The sequence below is a fragment of the Cygnus atratus genome, chromosome 2, assembly GCF_013377495.2.
Source record: "Cygnus atratus isolate AKBS03 ecotype Queensland, Australia chromosome 2, CAtr_DNAZoo_HiC_assembly, whole genome shotgun sequence".
Taxonomy (NCBI): domain Eukaryota; kingdom Metazoa; phylum Chordata; class Aves; order Anseriformes; family Anatidae; genus Cygnus; species Cygnus atratus.
Window position 1 is genome coordinate 57721308 of NC_066363.1, and position 25713 is coordinate 57747020.

A 25713-nucleotide genomic window follows, 5' to 3' on the forward strand; every position below is an offset into this window, starting at 1 on the left:
CCCTGTGGAAGAACAGGCATTTATTTATATTCCAAGATACTTGCTTTTGTTAGGTGTTTGTATGATGTTGGGGCTAGCGCACATCCCCAGTTTCCTGGAATTGTGTTTGTTTTTTTTTTTTTTCCTTTTTTATGTGTGATTGGAGCTGAAGACTTGGGATATCTGTTCACAGTTTTCAGATGACCCACAGCCTTGTCAGAGCAGAGCCTTCAGCTGGGCCACAAGAAATGTGCTGCTTCTGAAGAAATGGCTGCTACAAGCATGCAGATCTACTCGGTTACGCAGGGTAGTGTGCCTATGAAATGCACAGTATCTGGAGCCTCATCATCATTACAAGCGTGTATTACCAGAGTTTCAGATTGGTTTAGCCTGCTCAAAGTATGTGAGGCTGAGCAGACTTATTTGGCAATTCAACAGGTTTAAAATACTGGTATCCCACTTAGGGAGCTCAGAAATAGAGTTTTCAGAACTGGGTAGGTAAAATGGGGCTCCAGAAGCCTTCTTGAAAAAGTACTGGCAGTTCTGGCAGTTCCATCTCCTTGCCTCAGTGGGGTGTGTATTTAGGTATCCAGATAATAGAAAGCTAATCTGTGTAGAGTGTGACACTTCTTAGAGGCCAGCTGTGAGGTTATAGAATAGAGCTCTTGCAAGGACATCCAAGTACTAGGACTTTGTCCCCTTGTCTTCAATAACATAAAAGTATGGCAATGCATGTGATGTTTCTGGTCACTTTCTAAAATCCTGTGCAAATACAGTGGCATACTATGGTGGGGAGAGTGTGAAATATTTGCATTCAGTGTCTGGAGGATATCAGTTATTTTACTTCTGTTTTTGAGGGTGTTCAGAAATGACAATGCTCGTAATTATACTAGAATGAAACACAGGTTAGGAATCTAGTATTAGGATTGATAATTTGAATTAGAATTTCAGGGCCATGTGCTGTTTGGTAACTTTAACTAGTGTAGCTCTTATTTAGTTGTTAGACAGTACGTTGCCCTATATGGCACCTGACTGAGGTCCAAGTAGTAGAAATTTGGAACTGCTGTGCTTAACTAATATGCTCAGAGACTTTGAACGTTATTCAGTCAAACAGTTGGAGCACAGTTGAAAATCCCCGTGCTACAGCCAGAAAACTGCTCTGTGAACTTCAGAACTGTGTTGATTTGCTTTACATAGTTTAGAATGGATAACAAGGTGTAATTTAAAAGTGGGATTGAGCTCTGAATTTGAATATTGCGTACTGAAACAAATATGCATTTCTTTCTTCATGAAATGAGATTGTGAAGAGGCTCAAAGATGTCCACTCTGAAGTTCTGTACCCTGCTGTGAAAGGGTCAGATGGAAGCCACATTGGGTGAAGCTGTGATGAAGCTGTTGTAGAAAACTCATAAGAGATGACCTCACGCTACAGCCTGTGAATCCTTGCGAGAGTAGCTTTTTCTTCTGTAGCATCCTTTGAAAGACTGTTTCCTTCTGCTGTTGATGCCCTTGTCTTGCACTGTTACTTCCTGCTGCTTGTCCCAGACTATGCTGCAGGCACCTCTGCAGAGAGAAAAGTATTTCTTTTTTTTGATACCATGAAATTTAGGAGCTGCGTATACTATGCTTGTGACTGCTTAACAGTAGAAGTGCCGTAGACTCCTCTAAGAAGGTTGCCTGTGAATACAACTTGAAATTTTTCAGGAGTGCATAATGCCAGATTTCTAAGCTGGGTTTTCTCACAGGGAGCATTTTGTATTTCATACCATGGTGTGACCTGGTTTCTCACCCATTTCTGGATGTGATTCATCATCTTGTTAGCCTTGCACAGACTTAAAAATGTAGCTCACTAGTGGTTGTATCAATGGAGTGGTGCAGAAAGGTACCTTTCTCTGGGTATAATCCAACAGCTCCCAACAGTAGGGTCTTGTTTTGTTGAAGAGGAGGGACTGCCAAGCAGAGGCACATCTAGTCCTTCTGGTGTGTTTCGTGCTATGCAGAGGGCTCACTGGAGCACATGCTCCCTGGACTGACAGGGAGCATGTGCTACATGGGATGGCTGGTTCCCCCCGTTCCTCCCTGCCCCAAGTCCTGTGACCAAATGCACTCATGAGCTATACTGCATCGAGTGCTAGTGGTTAAGATTTGGTTTGAAATCTGAAATAGGTAGTACACCTCTGACAAGATTTGTTTCCTCACCTTTCTCAAGCTTTAGGAGGCTTTATAATTTCTTCAAGACAGCTTCTTTACATATATCTGGACTGATCAGAAAGTTTGCATTTAACCTTGAAATTTGTTCTTTTGGTCCTCATTTCAAGGACCAGTGAGATACACGTGTAACTGCATGGAATGTGGTGGTTTTGGGTATCACTCAGAAATATTAAATGATTAGAAATCAGGACTTACCTGAATACCAGGAGGAGGTATGCATGAATGCATCAATGGAGGTAGATGAAGAGAGAAATATTTAGAGAAAAACCTTGATGGAAGTGGTGGGAATGCAAAGTATGCATCTATGCTGTTGCAATTTTTGCTTGGGAGGCCCAGTGATGATTAATATTGAGTAACTATGTGCTCTGCTACTCTGTTGCGATAACAGCACAATTCCTAAAGAGAGATGGAGAAGGCAGCTTCTGACACACTGGTCCTGAGAGAAGATGTGAGGTCAGCTGCAGACTGTAAATCCCACTTGATAGTCAGCAGTGAAAATGTCTTTTGCCTTTTTCTTCTGCCTTTGATTATGGAAATGTGACTTTTGTACATCCTTTCCCAAAGTACAGGAATGCATCAAGAAATTATTCAATGTTGTAGATTTCTTCTCATGGATAGAATATTCTGGTTAGCTATTACGTGAAACTGAATTGTTTGTCAGTGCGCCAGTGCCGTCCGGAATCAAATCCAGTTATGCTGCTCTAGGCTTGCTCCTGATTTTCAGAGAGTATCACTGGGTGATCTGTCTGTAGAGTCAACTTTATTTTGTAACTGAGTTGTCCTCATTTTTATTCCTCCAATGTTCTCGAACTGTAGTTACCTCTCACTGAAGCAAGGTCATCTACGTGTCGTGAGAGACAGAGCCACAGCCAGTAGGACAAAGGCTGTTCCAGAATTATGTGGAAATAGATAGTTGTCTCTTTGTGCAAAGGGACTATAAAATTCTTCATTGAATTTAACAGAAGGAGAACAAGAGGAAGCAACAATACACTCTGAATGCTCTTCCATCATTCCTCAAGCTTAATTGTCTTTTGCTTTACTATATGTCTTCTTTTGGAAGTGTTTCTGACTGTAGGCAAGTTACCTCTGAAAGGATTATAACACTGGATTCCTTTCTAAATGCCTGGGGTTTGAACTCCTCCTTTGAAGTTCCTTTTCCTTTTACACTGAGGACTGAAAGTTATTTGTAAAGCGGGGATGTGTTTGCCATGCACCGAATGACCTCCAGCCCAGTATAAGCATTGGTAACCATCAAAATGCTCCTTCACTGGAGTTGTGCCTGGCCTCTTTAACGTGCTGTCTTGCAGGTTAATATATAAAATTCTGTGGAAGGAAGTCAAGACAGGTATGGGGCTAGGAAATCAGCCTCTTTTTTTAGCTGTTGAACATTAAAGGCATGGCGGAACCCCAGGTTAGCTTCATAATTCTGTGGATTTTGTGCTGCTACCGTTGGGTCAGACTAGTGAAGTTTTTAGGCGATTCAGATCATTCAAAAGCTGTGACTGAGTCCACGGAAGTTAGAAAATGTTACCAGGGATGTTAGTCCTTTAAGTCTATTTCAGGAATCCCTCAAATTAGCAAGCGCTTCCAGATGGCTATTGCATCATTCTAGCTTTTTAGTCGAAGCCATTTTAAGACACTTTGTTAAATGTGCGTGGTGCTGACCTGCTCCTGTTCCTCACTGCCTGTGAGGATTAACACCCTGCATTTGGGAGAGTTGGGGGGGGGTGCCTCAGCTTGTTCTTGAGGCAGCTCTAAGCACTCAGCCTCAGCCCCTGCTGTTTCCTAATCCACTGTGCTGGATCAGCAGTTGTTCTGTAGGCTAATTGTGGTATAGATTACTGACAGGTGCACTTACAAGTGGAGTGGTACAGAAGGCACTTAGCAGACAACATCACTGTTAGCCTCACCACTTTCTACTGGATGGCTGCTTTCACATAGCGTTTGATTTTGGAGTTCTTTACCTTTTGGTTACGTTTTTGGTTTGTCTTTAATGCTTTGTATGCAGATGTATTGTTTGGAATAGGGCAGCAAACTATCTTCAACCATTTGAGCTAGGAGGAAGATGAATGTACATTTACTTACTTTGGTAAACATGTTTGTGTGCCTACACACAGCCCTCTCGAAATAATTTTGCATCCAAGCCAGTTGTCGTTTGTGTGGATGGCAGAATTCTTACCTTGTGTGGTGTAAATGCACCGATAGTTCCATATCTTGCAATCACTAACGGAGAATAGCTGACTTTCTGTTGGATGGGAATATAATGATGGAGGGGCTGAAGTCATGTTAAAAAACAAAAGTGTAAGAGCAGTAATGATTTTACTGGAGCTTTTTAAACAAAAACTCATGCTCATTACAGCTCGTTCAGATAGTAAAGCACCTAGGACCTTCCAAAAGGCATTTATTTGGTATTTTCTGCAAGCTGAGGACTTCAAAATCAGCTTATATTGAGTTTTGTGAGAAGTTGCATAGGTATAGCAGATTGAGGCTTAAAGCTAAGAAATAGGCTAGCTGGCATTTTATCATACCCTGTAGTATATATTTCCTTTATTATTTTTTTTCCCTTGTGATTTAACAAGTCGAATAAGGAGGTGGGAAATATTCTATACTTCAAAGATCTTCATGTTGTTTGTATCCAATTAAACATGTGTAGGACTGCTGGAAACCATGTAAAGATGTCCAAAGAGCAAAATATTAAGAAGGGATCAGAAGAGGAAGGAAACAGAGGACTCAATTTTTGTTTTATTCGTTACTGAATTTTACTTGCATGTCTCTGTTCAGCTCTTAAGATACATTATCACTTTCACAGCAATGTTAGTATTGCATTATATCTCAAAACTGTGTATGTGTATTTAAGTTAGTTTTACTTTCTGGAAGTGGAGACAGGAGGCTTTTTTCTCTTTTTGTGTGTTTGCAGAGCTCATCCAAGTCTGATTTATAGAGAAGTTGAATATGAAGCAAGTAAATGACGAAGTTTATTTACATAGGAGAAAACATAATACGTGTAGGTTTCAGATGTTTCAAGATCCAAAATAAAAAATTCCAGACATACTTGTGGATCTGCTTTAGATCTGAATATCTGAAGGCATTAATCAAATCTATGTGGAAAACAGCTGCATCTAGAAGAAAACCTAGAATCAATGTCTTTAAAAAAAAAAAAAAAAAAAAACAAGCAAAGAAACCACCTGAAAAACAGTAAATGGCTAGCAGCTTTTTTGCATAAGCTGGTTTTCAGCAGCTTTCATGTCTAGTGATTTTTAGATTTGGATTTAATGTTAGGCCCCTTAAGAACAGTGCTGTTAACTAGTGTCTTAGTTCTGGAAAATGACTAGCTAGAAATCCAACATTTTTTTTCTTGTGTAACATAACAAAAACCACTTATGCTGAGCTCAGAGTGCTGTAGATGAATAGCATGGATAAAAGCAGAGGAGAGGAAAACAAAACACAAGTAGTGTATCTTATCCAGAACAAAATATTGTAAATCAACAAGAGAGATCTCTCATGGACACACCTGCATGTTGGCATATTGTGCAATATTCCCCACCTCTGATATCTACAAAGAGAGGTAAGTTTGTAGTGTGTCTAGGACATTAATCGATCTGATCTGTTGCCAAATAATTTGAAGATTGAACTGTCCGTCGGCTGTCCTTCCACCAAAGTGACTATACTTAATCACACCGAAGGATAAACAAACAGTTCTTAAGACTCGGGTTTAAAGTGCTCTGTAAATTATAGCAGTGCTGGACTGCATGTAAGTAATTTATGGAAACAGGATTCTCTTGGTGCCCAACTCTGTCTTTAAACATGTTTGTGTAGGACTACCTTTGCATCATTAAAAAGAGAATTAAAAATTTAAAGTTGCTACAGGAGGAACAATGATTTAGTTAAATCTTACACAGAACGCACATAGTAGCTTTTGGACTGTTTTTAAGTTACAGCTCTTACTGTACATCAGTTACCATTGAAGCCACTAGAAGGGTCTTCCTGTCATTTCCTAGGTTTGAATCATATTTTGAATGGCAGCCGAATTTTCTCAGCAGTAGTCCTGATTCTTTGTAGCTTGTGTTGATGGATTGTCTGCCAGCCCTCCTCTCTGGCAGGATAGAAGCTAGAGGGATGCATGCGGTTATCAGGCCAATTGAAATAAATGGGAAGCTAGCCAGTGAATTCAGTAGGAGCAGAACCTGTCCTTTCACAATTAATTTATTTTGTAGTTGGTGACTGCTGACGTGGGCCCTTTTTTTCTTTCTTTTTTCTTTTTAACTGTAGCCCCTTCTTTTTCCTTGTATTCTTTCCCCCCAAAATTATCTGATCAATGTTTCCCTGAGCAATAGCATCAATAAGAGTAGTTCAGAAATATTAATAAAGTACAGTTTTTGACAGAAATGCTCAGTGGCTTTGGTGGGAAAAGCTCTCTGTGATGAGGAAATTAATTGTGCTGCAAAAGGAAAATACATGGATGAAGCAAAGTATTAATGCTTCAAGAGTTTATCTCACCTAGAGAAGCTTTGACCTCCATGACAGAGCTGAGAAGTGTGTCTGTGCACCTGCTTGGTGAAGGCACAGCAAAAGCTGTCAGGAGGCAGCCTGTCTTTTCTTCCCACAAACGTAACTCCCAGTTACGTATGTTATATAAGCATATGTAAAAAGAATATTTCTCTGCTTCTGGAGAAGAAGGGCAATGCTTTGTCAAAGAAATCTTGTGAGGGGGGGATTTATTTGCTATTATGCTTGCAGCTGCTTTAGCTGTGGTAAGCAAAGCATTGAAGTACAGGCTAGATCTAAGCATAGGCTGAAGCTCCAGTTGTTCAGGATGAGTTAAAAGGATGCTGGGTTGAAACCACACGTAGGCAGTTGTTCAGCAGATGGTGTAACTTAAATCACTTGAAACTTTCCTGAGGTTGATTTGTGTCGCAGAGCAGCCGTGTGAATGCAGTCAATCTCCTGGTACTCCATTTTGAGACTTTGCGCTCTTGATGAGAGCATTACATATGGGGGAAGTCCTGATGGCTGGGGCAAGGTCTGTACAGCGGAGTCTGACCTGTGTATCAGTAATTTCTACAGGTATCAAGATCTATTTCTGTTTTAACCATGTAACTAAAAGCCTTTAATGCAGACCCTTTTAACACAGGCGATACTTCCACTTTTGAAATAAGTGCCCTGTGAGCGGTTCAGGGTAATGCACAGCCTTTCAAGTGTGGTCTGTGTCCCCATATAGAACGCTTTACCTGAAAATATACCATTATACTTAATAACCATCTAAGCAGTGCTTTCCCATACTGTGAAATCAGAAAAGAAAAGATGTTAAGGATGGCAGCCTGAGAGTCAAGTACCTCAAGATTTGCTGCTTGGGCACTTGGACCACAAGAGGATGTGGCATTGTGGCTTAGCTGTGGTGGAAGCAACTAGAAAAGCTCTAGGACAGCGTATGACTGCCTTGTTACATAATGACTTGATCTGGGTACCCTGGAAATAATTAAACTATGTTATGAAAGTGTCTACCTCCATTTGTAGGAGGAAGTGGTGATAAGGAAAATTTACCTTTCTAGTTCTCTAAAGGAGAGCTTGATTTTTATTTATTTATTTTTTAATATATTTTTATTTTTAAAATATATGAGGGCAATATTGAGGAAACTTTTGTTAAGGGCAACTTAGTGTTTGTCTTTCCAAGACTTTTGACAGCAGTGGTCTTAGGTCACTGCCACAGAAATTTGCTTCAGACTGATGTAATGACTTGCACTGGGCTCAAAATAGAACGAGGGGTGTTATCTGCATTACTGTCTTTTTAGGGTGCTGGAGTATTCCTGCTGTTTTTGAGAGTGCCTTTCTATTAGCGCTTCTTTCTTTGCCCGGAATCCTCTCTGGGCATGGTGTTTAGCACTGTATTCACAGGCTTTGAGCCATTGGTTTGGGCGTCATCCTGATGTAAATGAGTTCTTCTAATGGCTTCAGTAACTGTGAACAGAGAATTTAAATGGTCATTTTGTACCTTTGTGGGAAATAAAATCAGAGATACCAGATGTTCTTCCTTGAACTGACTTGTCTGTAGGGTTTTCCATTGGAAACTCAACTTCCTAGCTCCCTGCGTCTCTGTTACATAAGAATGTTAATACTGCTTTTATGTACTGATGGGTATTACTGCTGCTACTGTATTTATGTGATTCATAGTAGGCAGTTTTGGTACTTGAGCCTGAGGAAGAATTTTTCATCCTAGTTTGCCATTTTGCTGTGAGGTCATAAATTAAATTTTTGTACCAACAAAACACTTCAAGTCAGTAGGAGAGTAGATCTGTTAGTTATTGTTTTGCTTTGTCATCTGTGACTAGTTTTTGGTGATTTTTTTTGTTTTTAATCTCATATCCCCAGGTACGACAGTTGTATTGACAAAACCCCAGTTGTGCAGGGTGCACGTGAGTTGGCAGTCTGGAGGAGAAACAGCAACGTTAGAGGAAACTTTTAGGGTATGGTACACCTCCGCTAGGAGAGTTTTCTGGCACGGACACAGGCGGTGCGTGTTGTAGCATGGACAATACCCTGCGTGTCTTCTTTCTCTTGCAGCAGGCTGTTTTTCCTGCTGATGGAGTGTGAAGTTTGTGTGAAATTATCACTCGATGCCCGGCTTCCCCAGAGAAGACAGAAAGTGCTGAGAGCTGGGTCGCAGCCTTGCTGTACCAGTCGGTGGAGATGACCATATGGTGCGGGAGAGAGGGTACTACGAGGGGTGCCACAGCAGATGTTTGATAGCACACTTGTTGCCAAAAGCTTGAAGTGTCAGCCAGCTCCAGTAAGGCAGTGTTAGAGCTGTCCCAGGGGTGCAGTTAAGGAGGAATGCTGCTCAGGTAACATGTATTGTAATTTAGTATTTGCATTCGTACTGAAGTAGCCGTGTTTTGTCAGGCAGACAAATGCATAACAAGACCCAGAGGCTGGACATCGGAGCCAAACATATTCATACTTGAATTAGGGACAGATTTTTAACATGGAGGAGAATAACCAACTGTTTGGTCATTGAAGAATCCACCTTTCTCGAGCTTCATCAATGTCAATGAAGCTCTGTTGCAGTTTTAAGATATACTTCATTTAAAACAAGAATGAATTTTAGGCTGTGTTTTATACAAACAGCCAAACTAGATTGTCACAGCAATCTTTCCTGGCCTCTGAATCTATAAATCTGAAACACTTAGGCCACCAAAGGAGAGTCTTCTGTTCTTTACTGTTTAAGTAGACAAGACAAATGGGAGAAGTGAATTGGTATGTCCTGGGGTAGTGCAGCAGGGAGCATCCAGTGACTAGTTTCACCTTCCAGAGCAGGTATCTGAGAACTGGGAGCAGATACAGAGCTCTTCTGATGAAAGTCAGAAATTCAGAGGACTATACTTCTCCGAATTTGAATATTGTAAATATTAATAAAATTATTTTTTTTTAAAAAAGGAGCTGTAGTACTTGATTGTGGTTCCTAGGCAGCAAGAAAAACTTATTGCAATAAAACTGTAGTACGCGGTGTATTGAATTTACTGCTGGTTACTGTGAGCTATCAAAAGCCTTAAAATTATTTCTGTAGATTCTATCCTTATTTATCTATAAATATGATAATTGTGAATTCCACAAGGAAGAAGAAGAGGCTTGAATTTAGACAGCAGAGGGAATAGCTATGCTGAACTTATACAACATTATGCTCAGCTATTCTGTTTCTTGCGTAGATTTACATTTACTGAATACATTTACAAAAATAAATAGCTATTTTTCCTTTGAGAACAAATCTGGAACTGAGTAAATGTAAGACTTCAGAGTACTAACAAAAGGACTGAACTTTAAAATGCAGTTGTACAGCCCAAATAATGTAAATTAGAACAGCAGAGAGGAATTGTAAATTCAGGAATCCAAAGGAAGAGCTGGTAATGTTTTGTGTGAAATTATAAACTTAGTTTTGTAGTCTGATCTGTGATACTGTTTAATTTTCCCTTTTTTTCTCCTAATGGCAAATGCATATGGAATTATTATTATTGTTTGTAATTATAACAGAAGCTAGAAGGAGCGCCAAATTTTTATTTCTTTTCTGAAGTGGAAGAACCTATTGAAAGAGGAAAACTTGGCAAAGAGAGCGTGCTGTTTTATACCATGAGACACTGTCAGCTGCAAAAGTTATCTGTGCAGAATTGTCCTATCCACAGTTTCTCCGACAGCATACGTAACAGACCGTGTAAATACACAGTGGATATGTTACAGACGCATAGGAAATGAATTTCAATTTTAGGAAAATGTCAAGTCAGTTATCAAGAAAAAAGTATAGGCAGCAGGAGGAAGCGCTGGAATACGTTGCTTGGGAAGATGATGTGTTCCCTGTCATTGGGAGCCTTCCTTTTTTAGGTGTAGACGAAGAGCAATTACCTGGAGAGCTGATTCTGCTTTGAGGCAGAGGAATGGACTAGATGATCTCCTGAAGATTTAGCTGTACAAAAGTGTAGCAGATTACACATTTGATTCTTAAACATATCTCAGAGTCAGAGAGAGTTTTCTGTATATGTGCATTGGGCACCAAAGGACCTGCTGTTTCTGCAGACCTTTTCACTCAATCATATTAGTTTCAGCTGGGCTAGTCGAACAAGCAGGAGTTCTTCTTTGATTTTGAAGGTTTCTGTCTGTAAATTACTAACGCTTTCTTCTGCATTGTGGTAATGATATTTATTCAAAAGTGATTTTTAGCAAAATCACAGATGACACTGAAGGCATACAAATGTATGAAATGTAATATGAGGAGTCAAGCTCCATAAACTGAAACAAGGACTGAAAACTGTGTGTAGGAATTATGGAGGATTTGCTAGACAGTGAAATATGTCTCTGTGAATTCATTTAATCATTTTCCATACTGTTGCTAATTGGCATTTGAATTTTTACAGATTTCAGAGAGATTACCTTGGAAAAAAAACTGTAAGTCTACGAATTCTCTTATTCTGTTAGTTTGTACAGTTTATCTTTGGTATTGAAAAGAAGTAGAAGTATCCTATAGAGATAGCAACAGGAGTCCTCTAGGAATCTTTCTCTTGGTGCCCAAAAGGGACTTCAATATATCAAAAAGAAAGCTTCCTTCAGAAAATGGCTCCTATTTTTTCTCCCACAAACTTGGAGAAATGGGTTTCTGAGGGTAAAAATACACAAGAGAAAGCATCTACAAAAAGTTCATAGTTTAACTCTTATCCTGTATACTGATGGAATTAGTTTATTCAATTTTCATCATGTCACCATAGAGACTAACGCTGTTGTCAGTGCAGTTTATACGGTTGTTATCTCCAATAAGAATGTATGCCTCAAATTACAGGATTCCCAGTGGTGTGAGGTACAACTGTTACGTACGCTCTGTGAAACATATTCATATGCTGCATTGACAGATGGCTGAGGTGTGGGCATCCAGTCTCTCTTCAGATTTAAAAATCAGAGTTGGTAGCAACGTTGTCAAAACATGTCAGTGCTTGAAAGGGTGGCGTGCAGCAAACCGCTGGCTCCACAACACATCTTGGTGCACAAGCTGCAGCTTTGACACACCTGATATTTTTACTGTGCAACTGCATTTGTTTTGTTTTTCAGATGCTATGTACTTAGTTTGAGCTGCTAATCTAGAAGACAGCAGCAATTAGGAAAACAGCTCAGGGCCATGTTCTTATTCCTTTATATATCAAGAAGCAGCTATCATGAATTCTACTTAAACTGTTGTCTGCAAGTTGGATTTATTTTGATGGTCCTAGGTAGTTATGTCAAATGCCAGTGCTTGGTAGTTCCCAACAACTATTTCATAGAAATAAAGTACGTTGAAATGGTAAGGGAAAGGGGGCCTGGGAACAGTATTTTCTGAACTGCTATATCATAAGTTCCTGGATAGTCTGGAGTAGGAAAAACCATAGGTTATTTCTGTAGGGAAGGGAATAGGGTTTTCTCAGCCACTGTTCTTAGAGTGGGCTATGACTATAGAGGGCACAGAAGGGTAATGCAAAAAAAAAAAAAATGGAGCAAGGTGCAGAAATAAGTACAAGTAGCTACTAAATGATATGCAGACTTGAATTTATTTGATGGATGCCAGCAGTCGTTTTTTTTTCTTTTAGAAAAGACAACACCCTGCCTGAGAGGACAAAGAAGGCATTTCATTCTTTAGGGGCATAAAACTAGTTTTCCTAATTATTTGTGACATTTTGTCATTCATGCTATGAGCTTCCTTAGAGGATAGAAGTAAATAGCCAGCCTCCTGTGAGGGTGAAACATGAACGGAATGAGTATAAGGTTTGAAATGTGCTCACTTAGGCACCAAATCCTAAAATGGTGTTGGAGTTCCAGAATAAGACAATGGGGAACAGTGCAAGATAACTAGGGTAAGTTAGAGGGGCAGACACAGTAAGTTTCTCTGGATAAAATATGCACAAGTCTAAATCAGGAAGGGATTTATATGCAGCTTTATAATTCTGAAGCTTAATTATTAGTTAAAGGCTGAACACCAAATGGATGATTGCTGTCTTATTTAAGCATCCTCAAGTCCTCACAGAGTATTTGTGATAGAGGAGGTAGATGACAAAATGCTCAGGAGTGTTTGAGGCAGGAATAGCTTCATCTTGTACAGAGAATTCCCCTGGCTGGACCTAGCACTTTCATGGCATCCTGCTTGACGTGGAAGTATTCAGAGCCTTGCAGAGGTGTATCTTATAGCACTGACAGTCAACAGAACCAGTAGCAAAAGAAGTATATTTGCCAAACAGTCATTTTGCAGATCCATACCTTTATATGGGAATTCAAAGGTAGATAAACACATTATTTAGAAAACATCCCAATTCTGTTCCCATGATCTATGAGCTTGATACTCATTGTAGTTTTTGTTGTCCTAGTTTTCTGCAACGTTTTATATATCAGAGAGGGTTTTTTCTGGCATTCTGGCTGTTCACTGAAGTTCAGTGTTTTTTAGCTGTTCCATACAAAGTTGTATTTTTGTTCTTCATAGCCACTAAATTTATTTTTGGCCTTAAACATTAATGTTGCTGTTTATTCTACTCTAAGAAGGGCCCTGTGTTCAGTGACATAGAAACAATAGCATTTTTTCTGTTTATTCATTTCCAGTTCTCGTGAAACTGAAGATACTTGAATCCCTTTCCTGAGTCCTATGCAGTGTAATTTGGGTGGTTTTAACCTTGCTATTCTTCTGTTCCCCATCTGTAAAGTAGAGACAGTGGCATTTTTTTGAAATATGCTACTGGAGAGCTCTAAAGTTTAGCTAGTAATAATGGTATTGATAGGGTTTTTTTTCAATGTATATATTAATTACAGATTTCAAGATAAGTCTTCTTTGTCAACACCTGAAGGACAGTCCCTGAATGCTTTCAGCAACGATGATGTTGATGTTTCTTAGGTTGTAGCCTTTGCATCTGGCAGTCTGAATGCCATCATCAGAAGCAAAGCAGATCTAGTTGAATAGATGTAGTATAGGGAAAAGTACAGGTCTACCAAAGGTTTTCTTTTTTGTTGTTGTTCGTTTGTGATTCTGAGACAACCTGTTGATCACATTGTTTTGTCTGCTGTTTATAGTTCACAGAACAGCAAGTTACAAATTCTGCAACAAAATCACAGGAAAATGTGTTTTTGTTTTGTTTTTAAGAGAGAGGAGTCAGAATTTTACAGTGTTTAGGGGCTAATTTAAGAATTCTGTCTCTTTTCAGAAGGAAAAGGGCCATTGTGGAAACAAAGCTGGCCATGGATGGGCTGATGGTATTTCATAAAATCGTTTCAATAAAGCTAAAAAGTTCTGCTTTTATGAGAAAAGCAAACAGGGAGGATTCTTGGTTTTGGTATGGTATAGTGCTAAATTAGAAGTCTTTTCAAGTAACCTTTATGTTAACATTAATCTATCTTAACCTCTTTGGGGAAGCTGTATTATCTGATTGTCTTCTATGTGTAAAAATTTGCTATACCATTCTTTAGCAACTTTTTCACTTTTCAGATGGATATGCATGTTATTAAATTAATGATACAGTTATGAACAGGACTCTCTTTTTGGCATTTAAAACAACCTCACAATATTAAAACAGTGCTTATACCATTTGTTTCATTTAAAAAAAAAATCTGTCAATCACAAATAAAAATGGGATTGAAGGACTGAGATTAGAATTCTTGTATTGAAAGCCATGAGTTTTAAATAATGTCTTTCCTATTTAAGAGTTCAGGTGCTGAGAGCTGATGCATCAGCAGAATCTGTAGCATCTTTTGGACATTCAGATTCCCAATCCTTTCAGAATGAGGCGGTGTATGTGGAAGTAATTGGAAAATAACCTTGAAGGTTTCTGTGCCTATTTGAGTGTGAATGGATGTACATCAGATCTAATTGGGTCTATGGAGGAAAACATGAATGTCAATTGCTTTTTACCAAATGCATCCAGATACTTTTGAAATTGTGAATGGGGTCCAGTGAGCATACAGCCAGCTTAACATCACCTTACTGTCTTGTCTCTTATTTTTGTCCCCTGTGATGTATGGCATTTGATATTATTTTTTTTTTCTTGAAAACGAAGTCAAAGAACTGGAACTAGGCATTGCAACTCCAGTGCTTGCTTAGCTAATGTGTCCAGAAGAGCTGGTGACACTGAACTAATTTGGAACATTTAATTAAATAGTGTTTATTTCACCTTTCAGTGGGTTATAGGGTTTCACTGGTTAGATCATATAGCTCTTTCATTTGTTAGAAACTTGATGAACCCTTCAGTGCCTTCTCTGGCCTATTTATTTTTTTTTAATTGTAAAACTAGACTTCATCAAAACGTATTGGATGTGTGAAATGTGCACCTGTTGTCAAAGATGACTTTATGTGAAAGAATCTCTCCAGCTAAGTTATGCTTGGGTGCGCTTGTTATGCACACTGTGTTCTTCATTCTTGGTGGGTGCTGCTCTGCTGGGTTTGCAGGGCCAGCATGAGATGTGCTGTATCTCAAATCTTTTCTGTCTGGGTGACTTCTGTAGAAATACTTCTAAAATTCCATCCGTGTGCCCTTGTAGTTTGGTAGGAACTGCTAAGTTTCCCTGGAGATCACTGAAGTTGATAAAAGGAATAAAAAGGGTATTGCCTAGGAGTAGCATCACTGAGTCAGTAGAGTCTCTGTGCGGAAGAGGAAAGATCCACCTTGCTTTAAAATTTGTTTGGGGAATTTGGAGACAAATAACAGTTTGATATTGTCCACATGAGAAAGTTTATTTAAAGGCATGAGCTACACTGTGTAAGTAAACTTTTATAAATCCCTTTATGGACTCTGTTTTGTGGAATGAAAGCAGCTTACTCAGTCTAACTTAAATGCATCCCTAAGAAAAAGAGCTTAAATAAAACCAAAGTAAACCTAGTGGGAGCTGCAACAAGGGAGTTCATGCAGCTTTTTATACTAATATAGTTAAGGTGGTTGAAAATAATACATTCAAGATAGCAACTCAGCATTTTCTTGGAGACAGTCCTTTATCGGGAGTGGAAAGATGAGAGACAGGGCTTTCAGCTTCCAGCATTAGCATTCATGACATGGAAATCGGTTGCAAAATCATTTAAGATCTCATTTTGGCCCTGGTTTAAGCAGGGGAGTGGAATTTTGGAAACTTTGCATTCATGGCTTGCCACTGGCAACTTAATGATTTGAGCAACTGTCTTCTTCCTTTTGGTCTCTTGCTTTCCCTTTTCGTGAAATAGAGATCCTTTGAAGCATCTTCTATGCCTTGCAGTGCTCAAAAAAGCGTGTGTGATTCAACAAAGATGTGGTCAGTGTGAAGCAGCATGTGCTCATGGAGGTTTCTGTGTAGATTATGCTTCTGCTCTGAGTTTGTTATAATGTTTGCTCAATATTAGTCTTATTTTCTTTCAAAGTGAATATTTTTGGTTATTTTGATTAGTCTTTTTGGTGAAATCACCATAAATGTAGTAAGTTCTTTAATATTTTAATTACTTCTTACAGGAGCGAGACAGTGGAATCTCCTGGTTTTTTTTGTTTGTTTGTTTCAGTAAAACAGATACGATCCTTTAAGGGTTTCTTTGCAAGTATTTCTTCCAGAGTGTTTGCTAGAGTTACTCAAACTGTTCAGGAATTCCCATGTAGGATACAGGGTGTTATTCTCACTTGGCTTGCTGGAACTTAAATGTACAACTGCCATTAAATGTAATTGGTTATGTGCTTTAAAATGTCGTATGTTGTAACATTATTATCTTTACAGCTATTATCATTATTCAGTTCTTAGCGTTCAAGTCACCAGAAATGCTCTGTCTTTGGAAATGCTGTCTATGCACGGCGTGGAGCTGTCAATAGTCCCAGAGTGAGTGGGGGAGGACTTACATCATGCCAGTGCTCTTTGGAACATTATGCTGATACCACAGCACTCCTGTCAGGACCTGATACTGTCTCCTTGTGTGTCGCTACCCTCTATTGGATGGGCAATTACCAGCCTACTCAGAATTCTGCCCATACTGCTTGGTGTCCTGTAGATGTTAGCTGAAGTGTTCTGGTTTATGTGTGATGGAGAGTGGCAAGGTAACTTCGATACTTGTGAAGAGTGAGGCTTTATCCTATCCAGACCTGATCTTTATAATGCTTAGAATAAGTGTATAGGCTGGCTAATTGGAGAGAACTGAAGAGCTAATTTCTGAGAAAATACTTTCTCGTTTCCTCTTGAGAACGCACTTGTCAACACTTCGTTATTAAGCAGCTATATTTTATACAATGTTATAGGTTTGCTTGATGGTATACAGACAATGCCCCAAGTTGTTAAAAGGCTAAACTAGCAAGGAATGCTTCTGAATACCATAAGAGGGTATCTTTTCTTCCTTGCATTGCATGCTTTGCATTTAAAGAACTTGGTTTTAGCCTGTTTCTTCCTTGGTTAGTTCATTGTCTCTCCTGTACTTGTCCTTCCGTCTCCTCATGTCTGGAAAACTTCCTAAGGAATTCCACACTTTCTGCAGTATGTTATTCTGAGCACAAGCAGCACCCACACTTATATGAGTGGTTTGATGGCTGTTAAAAATGTAAGTAAAACTTTTTATTTCCAATTTATTGCATTTTTTTTTTTTTATTTGAAATATATCCTGAAAGATGAGACCTCTAGGCTAGTACAAAACATGTTTACCGGTTCTTATTGAAACAGTTCACATACGAGTTTGACAACAGTTAAGATATTGAGGATAAACTGTGGGAAGGGTGGGCAGGGCAGGGAGGCACGTAATGAAGGTGAGATGACTGCAGTCAGCACTGAGTAGTGATCACAGCATGCAAACTGCCTAAATGCAATTTTGTCTGTAGACATTGTGGCACCAGATAAATTTAAGAGATTTTTTAAGGGTAACGTATTGTGAGTTTAAATCATCCCACCAGTGGGAAAACTAACTGGAAACACTGAAAATCCAGATGCTCATGCTGATCCTTTGGACTGAAATTGTTGCTTGACTTCCATAAGGAACACGTTTAAAAAGATGGGCTGACATTTTATTGCCGACTAAGGAGCCAGGCGTGGAGAGGTAAAGACAGAGGCATCTAATTGCTTAGTAGTGGGATGGGTCCTTCAGAAGTAGTCTGAGGAGAGGGATAATCAGAGGATCTTTAGAGTTTGGGAAGAAGATATGGAGGAAAGTGGAAAGAAACAGAGCAAAGAAATGATAAAGGAACATTTGGAAAGCAAAAATAATGAAACAAGACACATGAGGTCTGATGCGTGACTGCATGTCAAGAAGAATTTGTTGGCAACATGAACTAGAGTCTTGAGACGGTTCAGTACTCTGTCTCTAGCACAGTCCTTTCTGAACCAGGGAGCATGAAGTGTTCACCTGCAGTCCCAGCTTGAGATGGCGTTGAGTAGGAAAGACTGGTCACAGTGTAAGTTGTCTTGAGAAGTACAAATGCCTGATTTTCAAGTTCTGTGAATTAGAGTAATAGTGTAAGGAGGATAAGATCTGGCACGTTCTGGAGTGTCAGAAAAGTATTTTGTAAAACAATATAATCTGTAGATTTCAACCTCTATTTTTGCATGTACCTATGATATCTTAGATAAGAATCTACCCTTTTAAACCTTACGCATTTTTCAGAGTGATTAGCTAACTGCATGACACAGCTTACTGCTTTTTCAGCACTCATTTTTCTTTATTATACCCTTGCTATTAGTTTTGTTTCTGGTACTCATAAAATCACTTTATTCTTTAAAAAAAAATAATAAAATAAAAAAGACCAACCCACACCCAAAGGACGATAGATCTTTTAGTTTTGGTGTGTACAAAAAAATAAACTGCAGTCTATCCAGGTTCTTATAGGTGATTTGTGTTTGAATATGTTGGTTTGGATTTTGTAGTCTGTTAACTCTTACCTTTTATCTTGTTTTTGTTTTCATATTCATGTCTTAATTTTCACTTGGCTTTTAATTGGTTTCATTATATTTGATGGCAAAATGTTTGCTTTATCTTCACTGTTAATAGTCTAATTGTTTCTCCTGCCTTAAGTAATATCTCGTTAACTTTATAAGCCATCTTTTCCACATCGTCTACAGAATTAATTTCCTGAGCATGTAGTTGTATTGTCTGCCACATTTTTCCCAAAACTTTCTCAATTAACATTTTTATTTTGTATTGGATTTTTTTTCTGTAAGAATTAAGCTGTGAAGAAAGTTGATTTAAAAAAAAAAGTGTAATCAGTTGGTGATATTTTCATATGTCACTAAAAGTCTATGTATTCCATATGGGAAAACAGCTTTGGAGTGATACAAATCTTAAATATATTTATATTAACACGTAATAAGCGAGTGCTATTTTCTAAATCCAAATTGTCAATATTTTTTGGTGTGTTAACAACAGATGTGGATGTTAGCTTTACAAGAAGAGAGGTGTGTGCAGTCATTGTTTCTCATGGTATTTTGTTTCCATTTTCTGTTGGTTAAAATCAATGGAAAGATTTACTCCCTGTTGACAGCTAACATGCTGCAAGCAGGTATGTTTTAGTTCTTGAAATACTCTTCAGTATTCCCTACCTTTCACTGAAAGTACATAGAAGAAATATAATTAAGTGATCATGGAAGACTACCACATCATTTTCAACTCATCCTTCTTTTACATCTTTAATAGGAATACTGCTTTCTTGTGTGTGCGTGCACATGTGCCAGCAGTATCGTGACACTTCTTGGTTTTCAGAGTGTAGTCATTCATTTTAACAGCATGCTGCCAGGTCACTTGTGGATACTGGAAGACCGCAAGCTCTCGTAGGGGGTGCAGTGATACTGCAGGGGTTCTAGCTCTGCTGGGAAGGTTACGTTGCTCAGACACCATTTACTCACTACATCATTAATGTTTTTGTTGTGAAGCAGGTTGTTCTTGGAGGAGCAGAGAGCTGAGGAGTCATTAGCATTTGTCATAGAAGAAGTCGAATTTAGAAAAATGAGATGAGCATCTGTATTCAGACATCTTATGCCTTTACTGGGTTGAAAGAAGATTTTCCAGGAAAGTTCTGCAGATTTTTAAAAGATGCCTTTATCCTTAATTTGGACAAGAAGTTGAATTCTCAACAAAGTCCCTGCATTTTAACTGCGATCAACCAAAGCATTTTAATTTAAACCATCTTAAAATGTCTGATTTCAAATATGACTGTTGAAGTTCATGCTCTGGCAGTGAAAATTCTCTCAATGAAATATTTCACTTGGAGAATGACAAGTGGGATAGCTTAACAGCTTCAGAGATTCCAAAAACAAAAATTATCAAAGTTCACCTTTCCTGCAAATAATTCAGGTTTTGAATATGAATATTTATATTACTTATATTAATGTATATTTATAAAATATTTATATTTTACATATGAATGTTTGTTTTCAGATGTTTTCTCAAACTTTCCAGTTTGCTCTACCTGCTAGATGTTTTCCTTCTGTAAACTCAGAGCCTAGTACTACATGATGAAGTATATGTGCTTCTTAAAGAAATATTTTCCTTCCAACGTGCTTTAAATTTAATGTCAGCTTATATTTCTTTGTAAGACAACAGGAAACACTGACAGTTGAGGAAAGACTACTTCTATAAATAATATAACCCTTATGTAAAATCCAAGGTGACAGTAATTTATACCTATACTTCAAAAAGGGAAGGTAAGACAATGTAAGGTAATTCAGATGAGCATTCGTTTTCTGTTAATGTTCATATGTTTGCTGAACAATTCTGGCAAAGAGAAGATCATTATGCAATGTACAGACCTATGGTGAATTATGAGATGGAAATAATCATTTCAAACTAGGCATAATTAAGCCATATACAGTTTTAACTAAGATGTATCTATTGTTGGTTTCTCACCTAATATGCTTCAATATTTCCTCATTAATTTTGATATTGTTGTTCCCATTCATGCTCGCACTGATTCTATTTCTTATATTAAAGTTCTTTAATCAGTTGCTAAGATACTCCAAATGTGTGCCGTACAGCATGAAAACAGAAGTTTGACTTGGATCACTGAGTGCTGTAAGAGATCTGTTTGCTCTTACAGCAGGATGTTAGACAGACACAGGGTGGGACTGCATTGAGTGTACAGGTAGGATGTCTGGTGGTATGGATCGTTTCCATACGAAGAGACTAAGTGGATTAGAATTTCAGCTTGGAAAAGAGAAGACAGAAAATGCAGCAGAAGCCTATAAAGTCATAATTATTACCTGGGGTGGGGGGGGGGGGAAGCAAACTGGGACCAATTCTTTTGTTTTCTTCCAGTGCTGAGGGTGTAAAATTAAATGGCTGCAGAGAAGTTTTGAAGCAAATAAAGAAAGTAACTTTTGTGTGGAGTGCAATTAAATCGTAAACTCATTGTCATGGATATGGGGGAAATTAAAAGTATTAAGAGCTTTAGAAGGATTAGAGATATTCATGGAGAAATAAATAGCAGTGGTTGGTAAAGGCCTGCATGCAACCTCTGCTTCAGCAAGTCCCTAACCACCAGTTGCTGTATGATACTACAAGGGCAGCATTGTTTCATTCCAGCCTGGTTTCTTCTGCTCTTCCCAAAGCATGAAATGCTTGTAATTGCCAAAGTCAGAACAATGGAATAGATAGATTTTTTTTTTTTTTTCCAGAACCTAGTACCTTTTTTTTTTTTTATAGAGCTAAAGGCGTAGGTTGCTTTTAACTGGAGAAATAATTGGGAACACGGTATAAAATCTTAGTCCACGACAATCATACCCTCTGTATGTTTGTTACTGCTCCTCCCCTGGACCTTACCTTGCCCCAGTTGTGGCAGGGGGGCAGAGTGAGCCCTCCTGGTCTGTTTCGGTGTGTGGGGCACAGGTTAGCTCCAAAGGCTGCACAGAGACTGCCTGCCCCCTCACTGGCTTTGTGGGGATCACCTCATAATCACCTTAGTCACTTCATTCAGCTTAACAGGGTGTTGGGAGGACTGGGAGGGAAATGATCAAGATAAATGCATCCACATTATATTTTGATTTAATATTTCAAAATTGGAGGTCAAATCCTGTACCCTTTGAAATTGGTGGCAAAATTCTTATTGAGGCAAAGTTTTGTAGCACTAGTTTAGATGAGTACAAATCTGTATGTAGAAAATCTCTTACATTGTGAGGACATAATTGCAGAAAACAGTCTTATCCAGAGCTGAATTTTATGCTGCCTTGTTCTTACTCGGGGTACTAAATAGCATGGGGTAACCCAGTCGGTGACAGGACAAGAAGCAATGGGCACAAACTGAAACACAGGAGGCTTTTCGAAACATCAGCAAATGCTTCTGTACTGTGCAGGTAACAGCACTGGCGCTGGTTGCCCACAGAGGTTGTGGAGTCTCCTTCCTTGGAGATCTTCAGAAACTTCCTGGACATGGTCTTGGGTGTACTCTAGGGAGGTTAGACCAAATGACCTCTAGAGGTTCCTTCAAACCTTAGCCGTTCTGTGAATAAAGTATTTTGTGCATATTTTTTTCAGCAGGCTTTGCTGTCACTCTCAAAGTACAGGTAGGAGTATTATCTTTCAGATATCACTAAAGTCCTGTCAGATTTATCTTCAGTGTAATGAATTGTATTTCTTCTGTTATCTGAACTGTTATCATCACTTTTCCTCAACAGTAAATAAACACTATGTGAGATCTTAAAGGGCATTTGAATAGTACAATGTTTGGTAGGGACTTGACTTCACATATTAACTATTCCTCATGAATGAAAGCACATCTCCTAGCAAGTTAAAGGATAGAAGAGCTTTTCCTCTTCATTGCTTTGTAAAGTGGTTGAGCTCCTTGCATGGAAAACTATGTAAATGCAAAACAATTATATTAATGATGATTATGGCAAAGCGCTGAGGAAAATGATACAGGAAAGTGATTAGATCCTTCTCTCCCTTACAAAAGAATAATATGCCTGAATAGTTCTTTTTTTTTTTTTTAATTACTGGAAAGCTGTGTTAAAATAAAGCAAATCTGGCTTTTGTGTGAATATTTAAGAAACTCAGTGTACGTGTAGAGTACCTACCCGAGCTCAGGAAAAATACATCAAAAAGCTGCCTGCAACATGCAGAGTTGCAGAGTATTCTAGCCTTACTTAAGGGAGGGGGAAAAAAAAAAGCTCTAATTACTTATAGATGTTTAAAAATAACGAGCTTATTTTGAGCCATCAAGCATTACAGTTTGCAATACAGATTTCCCATCAGAATGGAGTGATAAAAACTTGTTTGCTAACCAGTCTTCCAGTAAAAGCAAAGTAAATATACTTGTAACTATCTGTCAACACACTGTGCTGACTATAGAAAAAGCCCTATTGAGTATAGATCTCAAGAGAATTAATCACTGAGCAACATGTCCTCTTTTGTTTAATTCTTGTTCAGACTTTACTGAAATGACAACTGAAGAAGAGTTCTCTTGAACCATGGGGTGCAACAGTAGACCTTAACTGGCTTTTGTTTTGTGGACCTATAACACTAATACTTGATAGAGGCTGCTGCATTATAGCTAGTAAATAGTTGTTCTTTAACTCTCATTTTTAAAAGTTTTTTGAACGTGTGTTAAAACGCAAGTGAGTCATTGATGTCTAGCACCTCATAGAACTCAGTCTCCAGTGCTGGAACACAGGGTTGTTCAGAAACTGTTCAGTTTCTCAGTCCCTCCTGATAGTCGATAGTATGGTGAATATATTCCCAAATGGGAGAAAAATGCTGAGTTTATAAGCTGTTTTATGCATTCCAGTGTTAGATTATATAATTTTATAACTAGATACAGGTAGAGTTTTTTTTTTGCTTTGCAAATGAGATGCATCCAGGAATGGTCTTCTAATTTCTCTCTTAAATTCATGGACAGTTTATCCATACCTATTAATTTTTGTGATCATTTTCCTTTCAGTCCCGTTTTCCTACATGGGATCTTCCATAGGAGGTTCTGCATCTTTTACACAAAAATTTTTTGTTCTCTGTGTCTACCAAATGCAACATTATGTTGTTTAGCTTTTTTTTTTTGACTTGCAGCAATCTTATGACCAGTTGACATACCTATGTATTTCTCATTAGGTGTTACTAGTCCATGAGCAATTATGCACAATGTATATAGCACAATGATTTGTTTTTAGACCCCGAAACATACGTAGATCCCAAAACACACCCTGCTGCTTCTGGTATTACTGAGTTTCATCCTATTTTTGCTACTTTACTTCTCAAAGCCGTGTGTTGAATTCCATGAGAATCTACTTGTTTGTGTTGCTAATGCCTTCTGACCTTGTCATTAGCAAGCTTCATCTTAAGCCACAGCTATTAATTAAAATGTTAAGATTAGTCCTAGCACTGATCCCTGAGGGTCCACATGAGTAGTCTTTACTTTAGTTTTATATTTTGCCTTTTGAAACAAATAGAAATTGGCTGAAGGGCAAATGATACCTATCCCTAATTAGCCCTATTATGCTGAACCGTGTTTTCTGTAGTGTAATTGATAGTTTTCTGTGCAGTTTCATGTCATATTTGTGTGCAGTTCCAGACTTTATGGCGTAACTCTTTTGAAAACTAAAGAAAAAAATTAATCTGATGTGATTTTTCCTTCAGCAAATGCACATTCACCAAAATACACTCAATTTCTTTACTTCATAATGAAATACTTTGTAGAATAACTACAAACTTCATTGTTAGATGCTTTTAAGTCTTCTTTCTGATAGTTGCTATTGCCTGTGCAACTGACCAAGTCAGGAGGCCTCACAGGGTGATTTCCAGCCAGACAAAGGTAATTCTTAAGATGTAAATCAGTATTGACTCAACAGAAATCTATGAAGTCAGCTGTTGTAAATTGTGTGTAAACAAGAAGAAGCTTTAAATTCTGCATTGCCTTGTTCAGACAAAATTCTAGTTGAGTAATATTGCATAATTGCGATAAAGTGCAACTCTGATAATGCACTGTACTTCTCTGGAGTTCTTCCCACTGGAATACTTTTTTCTTTTTTTACATTTTTGGAAGAAAATACTACGTTCCATTATACCCGACAGAGTAGGTATTAGCTAGAGATAGTGGAGGATTTTTATGTGAAAACAGTTTTTATAGGAACACAGGCATAATAAAAACATTTGTTGGAAGAGTATTCATAGTTTGAGGGTCAAATCCTATGTCAGAACAAGAGAAATGAGACTCCTGCATAACATGTAGATAGATAATCCAGTCATTAATTTGCAGTGTTGTTTTATTTGGAATGTTTGTTTGATTACCACACCAAACAGCTCCAAGGCACCCAAGCCACAGGAGTGCGTAGGATGGTGCCTGGTGTGCCCAGTGAAAAGTGTCATACCACTTAGCCTTGGCCGTGTTTAAATGGCAGTGCTTCCAAATGTGAGCATGCCAGCTACCTGGCTGGCAGCGGAGCATGTGAAGTATTTATTGTACGTGATGATGATTTAGCTTTACTCGGCTTGGACACCGATAGCAGCATGGTGCCTTAGATTGAAAGAGACCATTTGTTCCACATGCTTTTTATCATCGTGTTGCTTACTGTGTTACTAAGGTTACAGACTTTTTCTGCTTCTTCTGAACTTCAGTTCCTGCACCTTCATTTCATATCTCTGTGTTGCGATCTAAAAGCATTTTACTGAGAAGCACTGGGGGAACCATCTCATCCATTCATAAATGAGTATCTGCTATACATTTCAGAGTTAACATGAAAACTGTGGATTTCTACTCATTTCTTTTTGGATCTGGCTTTTATCCAGTTTTTCCCTCTCAAGCCACTTTTCTACTGATTTCTGTTTCAGTCATTCCAGTTCCACATACTTTTCCATGTAGTTACTTGCACTTGAAAGTCTTCCTCATCCCTGTATAGACAAACTCCTTTCCTTTTTCATATGACTCCTGAATGTCATTTTTGTCAGTTTGCTATTTATGGCTTAGCTTCTACTTTCTAACCTCTGTCTTGGCATGTTAGGTATATATTTTTCTGTTTTTGATCAAATGGATTTATTAAATGGTTTCTTAAGGTCCCTTCTGTCTTAATTTTGTGTACGTATTTTTCTTCGTGCTTGAGCTTTGATAGTAAGAGAAGTGTTTGGGATTATATTCTTGGCTT

At 38.4% G+C, this 25713-nt stretch overlaps 1 protein-coding gene across 14 annotated transcripts in view; it reads left to right on the forward strand.

Annotated features, from left to right (window-relative positions):
• TPK1 (thiamin pyrophosphokinase 1) overlaps positions 1-25713 on the forward strand; it is a 322063-nt gene that overhangs the window by 891 nt on the left and 295459 nt on the right. The gene's annotated exons all lie outside the window — the stretch shown is intronic.